The 11,697-nt window shown below is 47.4% G+C and overlaps 1 pseudogene; it reads right to left on the reverse strand.

Annotated features, from left to right (window-relative positions):
- Positions 1–6,712: 6,712 nt before the first annotated feature.
- LOC105506648 overlaps positions 6,713–11,697 on the reverse strand; it is an 18,094-nt pseudogene continuing 13,109 nt past the window's right edge.

The raw sequence follows: 11,697 nt of genomic DNA on the forward strand, positions 1-11,697 counted from the left end.
CCATGGGCAGCCAGGAGAGAGGCCTCCAGCATGGTTGGAGCAGGTGTTGGAGTGCCATGGTACAAGGAAAGCCAGAGAGGCTGACCACCCTGGGTGGGATAGAGCCCTGGGTTCAAACCCAGCTTTTTCATTTTCCACCAGCATGGCCTTGAGCAAATCATCTCCCCCTTTCTGAGCCTCAGCAGCTCCCCTAGAAAATGGGAGTAAGCCACAGGTGGTGATAGGTTGGAGCGTGAGGAAATCAGCCAGCGATCACTTAATAAATGCCTCCTGTCAGCCTGTCATGGTACGCGGTGGTGGTGACGCAATGGCGAACAAGGTGTACTTCACTTAGCTTTCATTCTAACAGAGAAACCAACATTAAAGAAAAATTGAAGCCTGGGTGCCGTGGCTCACACCTGTAATCCCAGCACTTTGGGAGACCAAGACGGGAAGATTGCTTGAGCTGAGCCCAGGAGTTTGAGACCAGCCTGGGCAACAGCGCGAGACCCCACCTCTACAAAAAATAAAAATAAAACATTATCAGGGCATGATGGTGCACACCTGTAGTCCCAGCTACATGGGAGGCTCAGCCAGGAGGATCAGTTGAGCTCAGGAGATCAGGGCTCAGTGAGCTGTGATGGCACCACTGCACTCCAGCCTGGGCAAGAGTGAGAACCTATCTCTAGAAAGAAGAATACAGTTTGCCTCCTGAATATATAATAATGATGAATATAAAGTATGCCTGGAAGAAAAGGAGGATTTGACCAATATGTGGACCAATCTTTTGGACAGAAACTGCTATCTCAGGAAATGGTAACTGGTTGATGTTTCCTAATTCCTGGATTAATGGAGAAAAAGAAAATGTATGCCCAATCCACTCAATGTTGCCTTCTTTAGTGAAAAAAAGAATAACTTTATGAAGCAGCAGCATTAACTATAAACTGGTCTTGGAAAATGAACATATCACCCACTTATTTTCATGAAAGAAAGATGCAGAAAGGTGAACAATTTAAAGAAATACAAAACCCAAAGGCAATGGTAGCCGGGTGCAATGGCTCACACCTATAATCCCAGCACTCTGGGAGGCTGAGGAAGAAGGATCACTTGAGCCCAGGAGGTCAAGATCAGCCGGGGCAACATAGCAAGACCCTATCTTGGCAAAGCAATGGTTCTCAAACTTGGGTTTACAGTTGGGAGGGACTTGTTAAAGAAAGATCTCTGGACACCCCTCCCTCCCAAATTGTGATTCAGTAGGTTTGGATAGGATGGAGAACTTGCATTTCTTTTTATTTATGTATTGAGACACGTTCTCACTCTTTTGCCCAGGCTGGAGGTCAATGGCGAGATCATAGCTCATTGCGGCCTTGAACTCCTAGGCTCAAGTTATCCTCCCACCTCTGCCTCTTGAGTAGCTAGGACTACAGGTGTGCACCACCACGCCCAGCTAAGTTTTTATTTTTTTTATGGAGATGGGGTCTTACCATGTTGTCCAGGTTGGTCTCGAATTCCTGGCCTCAGGCGATCCTCCCACCTCAGTTTCCCAAAGTGTTGGGATTATAGGCCTGAGCCACGGCTCCTGATCAGAACTTGCAGTTCCAACAAGATCCCAGGTGATGCCAGTGATGCTGATTTGTGGCTTACACGCTGAGAACCACAGCTTCAGAGCAGCTGGGAATACCTCTGGGGACTCACTAATATGAACCCTGCTTCACTGAGTCTCTTTTCTCACAAGAGGAGCCAGGAAGCACTCGACAGCCTAATCTTAGGGGCAGAAGGGTCTGGTTTTCAGCTTTGTGCTGGGAAGAGCTTGAGGCAGCCTGTGAGCTCCTTCCCATCCACATCCCCAGCTAGCTGCTTCATCACTTGGGAGGTGATGGTCAACCTGCCCAGCACCTCAGTCCTACCTTGATAGAAACCAATTCCGTGGCTATAGCAGAAGATGGGTGGGGTGGAATCCACATCCCAGGGGATTCTGAAGCAGGCATCCCATCCTGAGCAGGCATGGTTCTCCCCACTGGATGAGATCTTATCAGAGAGAGAAAGTGCTCCTCTCCACCTTTTTTTTTTAAACCCTCCCCACCACTCTGCTCACCTGGGTTGTCTCTGCTTTGAAGACTCACCCCTAGTGGTTTTTTTATTTCAGTCCAGGGTGCACCAAAAAAGCAAGAAAAGTTTTGTTCCCCCATCCGAAGGTCCTGACACTCACTCCACAGAATGATCCTGCTTGCCAGAAAAACTTGAAACACCCCAGAGATCAGAGATGGCCAAGGAAGTGCAGACAACCCCTCTCCCAGGGCTGATGACTGTGCTTTCAGCCTCTCCTGAGAGCAGTGACCACACCTCCACTTCTACTTTCCAAGGCCTCCTCACGGGTGGGGGATTTTTTAGAGTCATTGCCAGTCAGGAGTGAGAGGGACAGAACACAGCACCCTTCCAGGACTCACGATGATGAAAAGAGAAACTTCCTGGCAATTAAAAAAATAATAATACAGAAAGCACAAAGCAAATGGTAACAATTGCCTAAACAGCCCATACTATAAATTCAACATTTTTTAATAATCTGGCATGTTTTCCAGTCTTTTTTCTATGTGCATACTTTTAAAAAATTATGTAACTCATATATCAAAATCATTAGCATTTTGTTTAAAAAAGAAAATTGGACAGCAGCTATGTTAAATCTTCCTGAAAAAAGAAACAAACATTACGTTGATTTATGTCTATTGCCGGATAAGCTGAAGGAAAGGTCAGCAAGCCGTGGCTTGTAGGACAAACCTGGCCAATACTTCATTTTATACAACCCACAAGCTACAAATAGTTTTTACATATTTAAATAGTTGGGGAAAAAAATCAAAGGAAGAAATAGGCGTGTTCTCACTCATACGTGGGAGCTTAAAAAGTGGATCTCATGGAGGTAGAGAGTAGATTGGTGATTACCAGAGGCTGGGAAGAGAAGGTGGGGAGAGAAGAATGAAAGAGAAGTTGGATAATGCTACAGAAATACAGTTAGACAGAAGAAATAAGTTCTGTATTCAGGCCAGGGCACGGTGGCTCATGCCTGTAATCTCAGCAGTTTGGGAGGCAGAGGCAGGTGGATCACTCGAGCTCAGGAGTTTGAGATCAGCCTGGGCAACATGGCAAAACGCTGTCTCTACAAAAAAATACAAAAATTAGCAAGGCATGGTGGCACGTGCCTGTAATCCCAGCTACTGAGGAGGCTGAGGTGGGAGAATTGCTTAGGCCCGGGAGGCGGGGGTTGCAGTGAGCTAAGATTACGCTACTGCACTCCAGCCTGGGCAACACAATGAGACCCTGCCTCAAAAACAGAAAAGAAAAAAAGTTCTTTTTCTCAATAGTACAGCAAGGAAATTATAGTTAACAATAATGTCTTACAGATTTCAAAATATCCAGAAGAGAAAAATTGCATTGGGTAACGTTCCCAACACAAAGAAAAGATAAAAGATAAATGTTTGAGGGGATGGGTATCCTGATTACCCTGACTTGATCATTATACATTGTGTATGTGTATCAAAATATCACATCTACCCCCCAAAATATCAATAAATAAATTTTAAAAAGTAAAAAGGTAACAAAAATATTTGTGTAATACATGACAATGAAATTCAAATTTCAGTGGACATAAAGTTTCACAGAGGTACAGCCTCACCCATTCATTTACCTACGGCTGCTTCTATGTGATGCCAGCAGGGTTGAGTAGTTGCCAGAGACCATATTGTCTCCCAAAACGTGAACTATTTACTACCTAGTTCTTTACAGAAAAAGTTTGCCAGCACCTACTCAAAGTCTGGTCAGTGGTAATTGTTTGTTATCAATCTGCGATGAAATAAACACGGAAACACAGAAATTGAGTAAGATTAGAAACTTTTGGCTAAGCGTGGTGGACTCACCCCTGTAATCCCAGCACTTTGGGAGGCTGAGGCAGGAAGACCTCTTGAGGCCAGGGGTTCAAGACCAGCCTGGGCAACATAGTGAGACCTCCCCGCTAACCCGTCTCTTAAAAAAAAAAGACGACGACTTTTAATAATTTGACAGTCTAATTGTTAATATAAAAATTTTAAATTGGGAATGTTTGTTGTATTTTTCATTTTGCATTTCTGGTCATTCATTTTTATTATATTCTACTAACTTTTCAGTCCATAAGGGATCAAAAATAGTAAAATACAAAAACTGATCCCTCACTACAGATAATGTGTGTTTTAAAAACATTCTTATAAATATCAGATATTGTTCTATAACTTGTCTGTTTTTTGTTTTTTACCTCTGGCAATGTTTCTGAGTTACGCCCATGTTGAATACATAAGGTCTTGTGTATCCCTTTTGTCTGTTGCATGATAATATTATTGCATGCTGATTATTTAGTCATTCTCCTTCTCACGGACGTGTAAGTTATTTCCAGTTTTTTGCCAGTGCAGACAATGCTGCTCTGAGCATCCTGAACCTATCTCCTGGTACAGATGTGGGAGAGATTTTCCAGAGTAAACACCCAGTGAAAAATAGCTGGGCCTCCAGATTTCCGCATCTTCAACATTACTAGAGTCTGTCAAATTCTAATTTTTGCAAAGTGATGGCACCAGTTTACATCACTGCAGAAGTGCTTTAGAGTTTTTGTTCTCCAAGCCTTGCAAACATTTACTATTGGCTGATGTCTGAGTTTGGATTTAAAATTCTTAGCTTTGAGCAAGCTTCAGACCTTTTTAGGCACTGAGGAGGTGGTGAGAGGTTTTACCTTTTCTCCCTCCCTCCCGCTGTATCTCCAATTTCCTCCAGTTTCACCTGCCTGCCCCGTGAGCTGACCTGGCCTGGGGCTGCACCTGGACCCTGATTTTCATAAAGCCTCCTTCCTGGTTCTCGTGCACACCCCACGGCTCAGCATCTTGCGTTCTCTCAGTTCCATTAACCAGGGGCTGCCCTAGGAGGGAGCAGGAGTTCCTGGTAACAAGTGACAGGCGGGCTCGACAGGCAGGCTCCTTTGCTTTGTGTCTCTGGTACATGGAGCAGCGGGCAGCACAGGAGAGAGTCCCCAATCACTATTCAATGAATGAATGAAGAGCGAAAAGGCAACTAGGCTGTCATTTATTGAGCAACTACTTTGTGTCAGATCCATGACCAAGTATCTGAGAATTACCGATGCAATAAAAACCCCTGTATGGCCCTTGGTTAGATGAGGAAACAGAGTCTCAGAGAGGTAAGGTCATTTGCCTGCCGTCACAGGGTCAATGAGTAGGAGATCTGGGACTTGACTCTAGCCCTGCCTGCCTTCAGGGGCCTCTGGCTCCACTGTCTGACTTGGGGCTGTTTCCACTGCCTCTTAGGGCTACCCTGTGGCTTCCTCCCCATTTCTGCCAGGCTCCAGCCCACTTCCCAGGGACTAGTCTGGCTGCTGAGTCCAGCTCTCCAACACCAAGAACTAGTTCCCCTGAAACCCAAGGCTCCTACAAATGGTCAGGCAGGCCCTCCGCAGGCTGCTTAGAGACAGTGGTCTGTCCACCTTCATAAGCCCACCTGCTCCAGCTGCCCGTCCCTGCACCCCATCACGCTAGGGGGTGAGGTTGGGGCCTGGCTGAGTGGCTGCATCTGGGGACATGAGAGGAGAGGAAGGAGAGAAGCTGGAGGTTGAAGAAAAGTGGGGGTGCAGAGCAGGACAAACCAGAGGACCAGGAGGAAGAACAGGAAAAGGGTGAAGAGGAGGGAAGCAGAGCAAGGGCGGCAGAAGAAGACGGGAGAGCTCAAGTATATAGGAGGCCATTGGTTTGGACTGAGCTCCTGCCCTAGGCCCCACTGACCAAACCAAAACGGAATGACTCGTGCTGACATGCCACACCAGTAATCCCGAACCAAGGTGTTTGCCCAGCCTTCCAGTTTCAGCCGGCAGGAGAACGAAGTTCCCTAGGATTTAACCTTTACAGGGAAAGTAACTTTGAAACGACCATTCTGCTTTTTTGTTCCCTGTATCTTCTTCCTTCTGCCTGTTGCTATCTGTAAATCTCTTCTGTTCAACTCATCTGGACACATACTCTATTTTACAGAATGAGATGTTGTTGCTCAATTCTTGAATGGCAAATAGAAGTCAATTAAACGCTGTGTGCGGTGGCTCACGCCAGTAATCCCAGCACTTTGGGAGGCCAAGGCGGGTGGATCACCTGAAGTCAGGGGTTCAAGACCAGCCTGACCAATATGGAAAAACCCTCTTTGTACTAAAAACACAAAAATAAAAATAGCCGGGCATGGTGGCATGTGCCTGTAGTCCCACTTACTCCAGAGGCTGAGACAGGAGAATTGCTTGAACCCGGGTGGTGGAGGTTGCAGTGAGCTGAGATCATGCCACTGCACTCCAGCCTGTGCGACAGTAAGATTTCATCTTCCAAAAAAAAAAAAAAAAAGTCAATTAAGGCCTTTAAACTAAATTTGTTGTAATTTTGTGACAGGAATGAATGAGTGAACTGGTAAATGAACATATGGAAGGTGTTTCCATCCAGGCCATCTGGCAAACTCCTATTCCTCCTACAAAACCCAAGACTCCTCCTCCCGGGAGCCTTCCTTGCCCACCCCCCACAGCCACTTCTCACACTGTGCTTTTACCCAGGACCTTGCTGTGTGACTGGCTCTGCTCTAAACTTCATAAGCGTCATCTTCTGGACTCTTCACTGCAATCCTCTGAGCGGCATTATTGCTCCTATTTTAAAGGAAACTGAAACACAGAGCGGTTGGTCTATCAGATGCCCAAGTGGCGGGACTGGGGTTTTGCTCCGTGGCTTCCAGTGACATCATGGGTGATTCCGAGAAAGGGCCTCGGAATCTTGGAATCACCTTCATAAGGCAAAGAACGGTTGCTGGATTTTTTTTCCTCCCCCTCCCGAGTTTTGGAAAGCAAAGACACGGGACTCTGGAGGCCTGCCCCAGCACTGTCACTGGCCCAGGGGCCACACTGTTCAGGCTCCAGGCTCTCTTGAGCCTGAGTTTCCCTACTGAGAGTGAGGAGGTGCGGCGGCCCAGCCAAGCTTGGGCTGCCCGCCTGTGACTGACGGCGCTGGCCTCCAATCAGAGCCTGTGCAGCTCGGGTCACCCAGCCGGGAACTCGGAAGATGACGCTTTGCTGACACCTAGTGGCTGCAGGAGGAATTGGAGCCTTGAGGACTGCAAGAAAGGATCTGCCGGGTCCTGCAGAGACCGGAGGGAACTGTAGGCCCCCAGGGGAGGTGAGTAGGGACACACACAGAACACTCTTCACGCGAGAAAGTGGGGGAGGAAGAGAGGGAACGGGCAGGATACTCTCTAGGAAGTCCCCAGGAAGGCTGGAAGTCGAAGGTTAAGGCATTGGCAGGGTTGGGTCCCTTTGGAGGCTGCAAGTGACACTCGTTTCTCCCCTAGCTTCTGGTGGGTGGCAGGCAATCTGCGGCACTTCTTGCCTTGCAGAAACATCAACCCAGCATCATCTTCATATGACATTCTCCCTGTGTGTGTGGCTGTCTCCAAGTTTCCCGTTTTCACAGACACCAGTCACATTCCACTAGGGGCCCACCCTACTCCAGTATGATCCACTCTTAATATAACTAATTACATTTGGCCGGGCATGGTAGCTCACACCTGCAGTCACAGCACTTTGGGAGGCTTAAGACCAGGAGACCAGCCTGGGCAACACAGTGAGTCCGCCCCCCACCCCTCAATCTCCACATAAAATATTAGAAAGGTGTGGTCACACACGTCTGCGGTCTCGGCTTCTCCAGAGCCTGAGGCAACAGGATCACTTGAAAGCCCACGAGTTGGAGGCTGCAGTGAGCTATGATTGTACCACCACACTCCAGCCTGGACAGCAGAGACCATAGCACTTCAAAAAAATTGCACTTGCAATGACCCAGTTTACAAATAAGGTCACATTCTCTAAGGTACTAAGGATTAGGATTTCAGCATATGAATTTGGGGGGGGTTCTCATTCAATCCATAATAATCACCATCGCTCTACTCTCAAAAACGATTACAATCCACCCCCACCCCTGCAAGTGAGAGCTTCTAGGGGTAGAATCTATTACTTTGTATCCCTACTCTGCCCAGTTCCAGGAGTGAAATAGGCACTAAGTATCGGGTGAAGAATCAATGAAGAAATGGATGAGAGTAACATTTACTTAGCATTTATTAGTTTCCACCTTTATGATAATCATTTTAACCACTTTAACAAGGTTTTCCACGTGTTCCCCCATCTCTGAGCATTCCAGCCACCACTGTGCCTTTGTGGAGTTTCTCAGAGCTACCAGGCTCCTCCCACCACAAGGCCCTTCACATGCCGCTCTCATCTGGGACGCTCTTCTTTAGCCTCTTTAGCCCTGCAACCTCTACTCTTCCTTGAGATCTCAGCTGGAGTCTTTTCCTCAAGGGAAGTAGCTTAGACTTGTGTGGATTCTGTTTTTTTAACTTTTAAGTTCGGGGGTACATGTGCAAATTTGTTATAAACTCGTGTCATGGGGGTTTGTTGTAGATTATTTCATTACCCAGGTACTAAACCAAGTATCCAAATAGGCACTCAGTAGGTACTGGTTGAAGAATGAATGAAGAAATAGATGACAGAAATTTATTGAGCACTTGTTTTTTTCTAAGTTCTGGGATACATGTGCAGAACGTGCAGGTTTCTTACATAGGTATACATGTACCATGGTGGTTTGCTGCACCCATCAACCCATCGTCTAGGTTTTAAGCCCTGCATGCATTTGGTATTTGTCCTAATGCTCTCTCCTTGCCCCCCAACCCGATAGGCCTGGGTGTGTGATGTTCCCCTCCCTGTGTCCATGTGTTCTCGTTTTTCAACTCCCACTTATGAGTGAGAACATGTGGTGTTTGGTTTTGTTCCTGTGTCAGTTTGCTGAGAATGACGGTTTCCAGCTTCATCTATGTTCCCGCAAAGGACATGAACTCATTCTTTTTTATGGCTGCATAGTATTCCACGGTGTATATGGAGCACTTACTGGTTTCTACCTTTATGATAATCATTTTAACCACTTTAGCTCACTCAACAAGGTTTTCCATTCTTCCAAATGTGAGGGGATGCTTCTAAATGGAGTCCTAAAGGGGCAAGAACATCTAAAACATTCCTGAAGAATCATGTTATAGGGCAGTGGTCCCCAAATGTTTTGGCACCAGGGATCGATTTTGTGGAAGACATTTTTTCACGAGCTGTGGGCAGGGGTCATTAGATTCTCATTGGAGCATGCAACCTAGATCCTTTGCACGTGCAGTTCACAAAAGGGTTTGCACTCCTATGAGAATCTAATGCCGCTGCTGCTCTGACAGCAGGCGGAGCTCAGGCTGTAATGCCCACCTCCTGTTGTGCAACCCCCATTTCAGGCCATGGGAGGCCCAAGGGTTTGAGGGCCCCTGTTTTAGGGACCTCAACACTGACTACAAAGCAATAGTCGTTAACAATGTGGCAAGAGTGCAGGGATATACTGACTACAGGAACAAAAAAGACAGCCCATAAAATCACCCCACCTGTGGGGACGGGGATAGAACAGCAAGGTGACTGTGCCACAGTGCAGCAAATGGACTCCTTCATGAATTGACACTGGACTTCCAAAGAGAAAAAAAAAACAAAACTGAATCTCTACCATACACCATATACAAGAATCAGCTCCAGAAGGATTAAGAATGCAAATGTAAAGAGCAAATGTTTAAAAAGTTTAGAGAAATAAATGTATTAGAGAATTTCTTTGTGACTGGGGATTAGAAATAATTTCCTCAAAGTTGGCCGGGCACAGTGGCTCATGCCTGTAATCCCAGAACTTTGGGAGGCTGAGGCAGGCAGATCACAAATATTCAGGGATCCCGAGACCAGCCAGTCACTCAAGAGGCAACGAAATTGCAAGTCAGGTGAAGAAACAAAGGCTCAGAAAGGTTGGGCACTGTATCCAAGGTCACACAGCTAAGAGCTAAGCAGCTGCAGAACCGTAAGACTCCCTAAGGGTTCTGTTGCCCTACTCCTAGCCCAGATACTTGCCAATTCTTATTTCTATCACACACACACGCGCGCGTGCGCACATACACCCCAGCTGCCAGGGGAGATCAAAGACCCACAGCAGACAAGTTGTAAGTCATACTTTACTTACTCTCTGGGAGGTGTAGAGGGTTCCTGGGCAGCAGGCCTGGGTCCTGGGAAGGAGGCATGGTGGGGAGGGCACCAGTTGGAGGAGTGGAAGGCGCCAACATTGGTACCACTGCATATCGCGGATGTGGCACATGGACTGTACCTGGGGGTGACATGCCCCAAAGTCACTGCTGTCCTTGTAGTCTCCCTTCTCCAGCAGGTTATTGCAGCCTGCGGTAGCCAGGGTACTGGTAGCCAACCCACCTGCAGGACTAGAGGTGAGGGGAGGGTGAACTGGGGGAACAGGAAGAGAAACGAGAGAAGCGAGGGGAGAGAGAGCATTCATAAACTACTAGGAAGGGTGAAGCCTCCCAACCACTGCCACTTCCCAGGCGTAAGCAGGACACCCTTTCCACCCCACCCTTCTAGCACTGAGCCTCTGCTTTCTTCCTTCTCTTGACAGGGAGCTCACTGCCTCCTGAAGCAAATTTTGACTGAAGGCCTGGTACTGGGGTCAGAGCAAGGGGGTGGTATCTTAAGCTCACTGAAGTTTAGAATAAGCCAGGCCTTTGAACCATCTCCATCCACTCCTATCCCACCTCCAAGCCCAGCTGCAAGGCCAAAATGTTGGGGGAGGTTCCAGGGGCCTTCTGATGAAAGAGGTTCCAGGGGCTACTTAATGAAAGTGCTGGTCTTCTCTCCAGAAAATGTCACACAGGCCTGGCCTGCAAGGACCTGCCTGGCCAGTCTCTGTGGACATCTCCAGCACTACCTTCGCATTCTTATGCTCCCACATCTCTGCATTCCAGCCAGTGACCTTTGTAGAGTTTCTCAGACCTACCAGGCTCCCCCAACACACACCACAGGGCCTTTGCACATGCTGCTCTTGTTGCCTGGGATGCCCTTCCTTGGCCTCTTTACTCCCACAATTCCTAACTGTTCCTTGAGATCTCAGCTCAAGAATCTTTTCTCCAAGGAAGTAGCTTAGATGCATGTGGATTCTTAACAGTTGCCCCTTCTAGACTGTTGGCTACACAGGGCAGAAGCCAAACCTCTTTCATCTCCTTCACCCTCGGCACCTAACACAATGCCTGGCATATGGCAGCACTGACAAACTGAATGAATCAATCAATGAATGAATGAAGGGAAAGAGGGAATGAAGGGGAACAGGAGCACAGAACTTTGCATACCACTTTAGGAGTTTGACAAACCCCAAGAAGCCAGTATGTTTGGCTAAACTGGTTCTGTTGGGGGGAAAGAGCCTTAATTCATAGCACTTGCTGATTTCTATGCTGTAAATGCACCCACTGTGGCTGGTTTCAAGCTACCAATGATTAGTCAACCAGTTCACACAAATTCTAAAAATGTAAGAGTCGGTTCCAGGCTGGGCGCGGTGGCTCACGCCTGTAATTCCACCACTTTGGGAGGCCAAGGTGGGCAGATCTTGATGTCAGGAGTTTGAGACTAACCTGGCCAACACAGTGAAACCCCGTCTCTACTAAAAATGCAAAACATTAGCTGAGCTTGGTAGTGGGCACCTGTAATCCAAGCTACTTGGGAGGCTGAGGCAGGAGAATTGCTTGAACCTGGGAGGCGGAAGCTGCAGTGAGCCAAGATTGTTCTATTGC

The sequence above is a fragment of the Colobus angolensis genome, unplaced genomic scaffold, assembly GCF_000951035.1.
Source record: "Colobus angolensis palliatus isolate OR3802 unplaced genomic scaffold, Cang.pa_1.0 Scaffold139, whole genome shotgun sequence".
NCBI lineage: Eukaryota > Metazoa > Chordata > Mammalia > Primates > Cercopithecidae > Colobus > Colobus angolensis.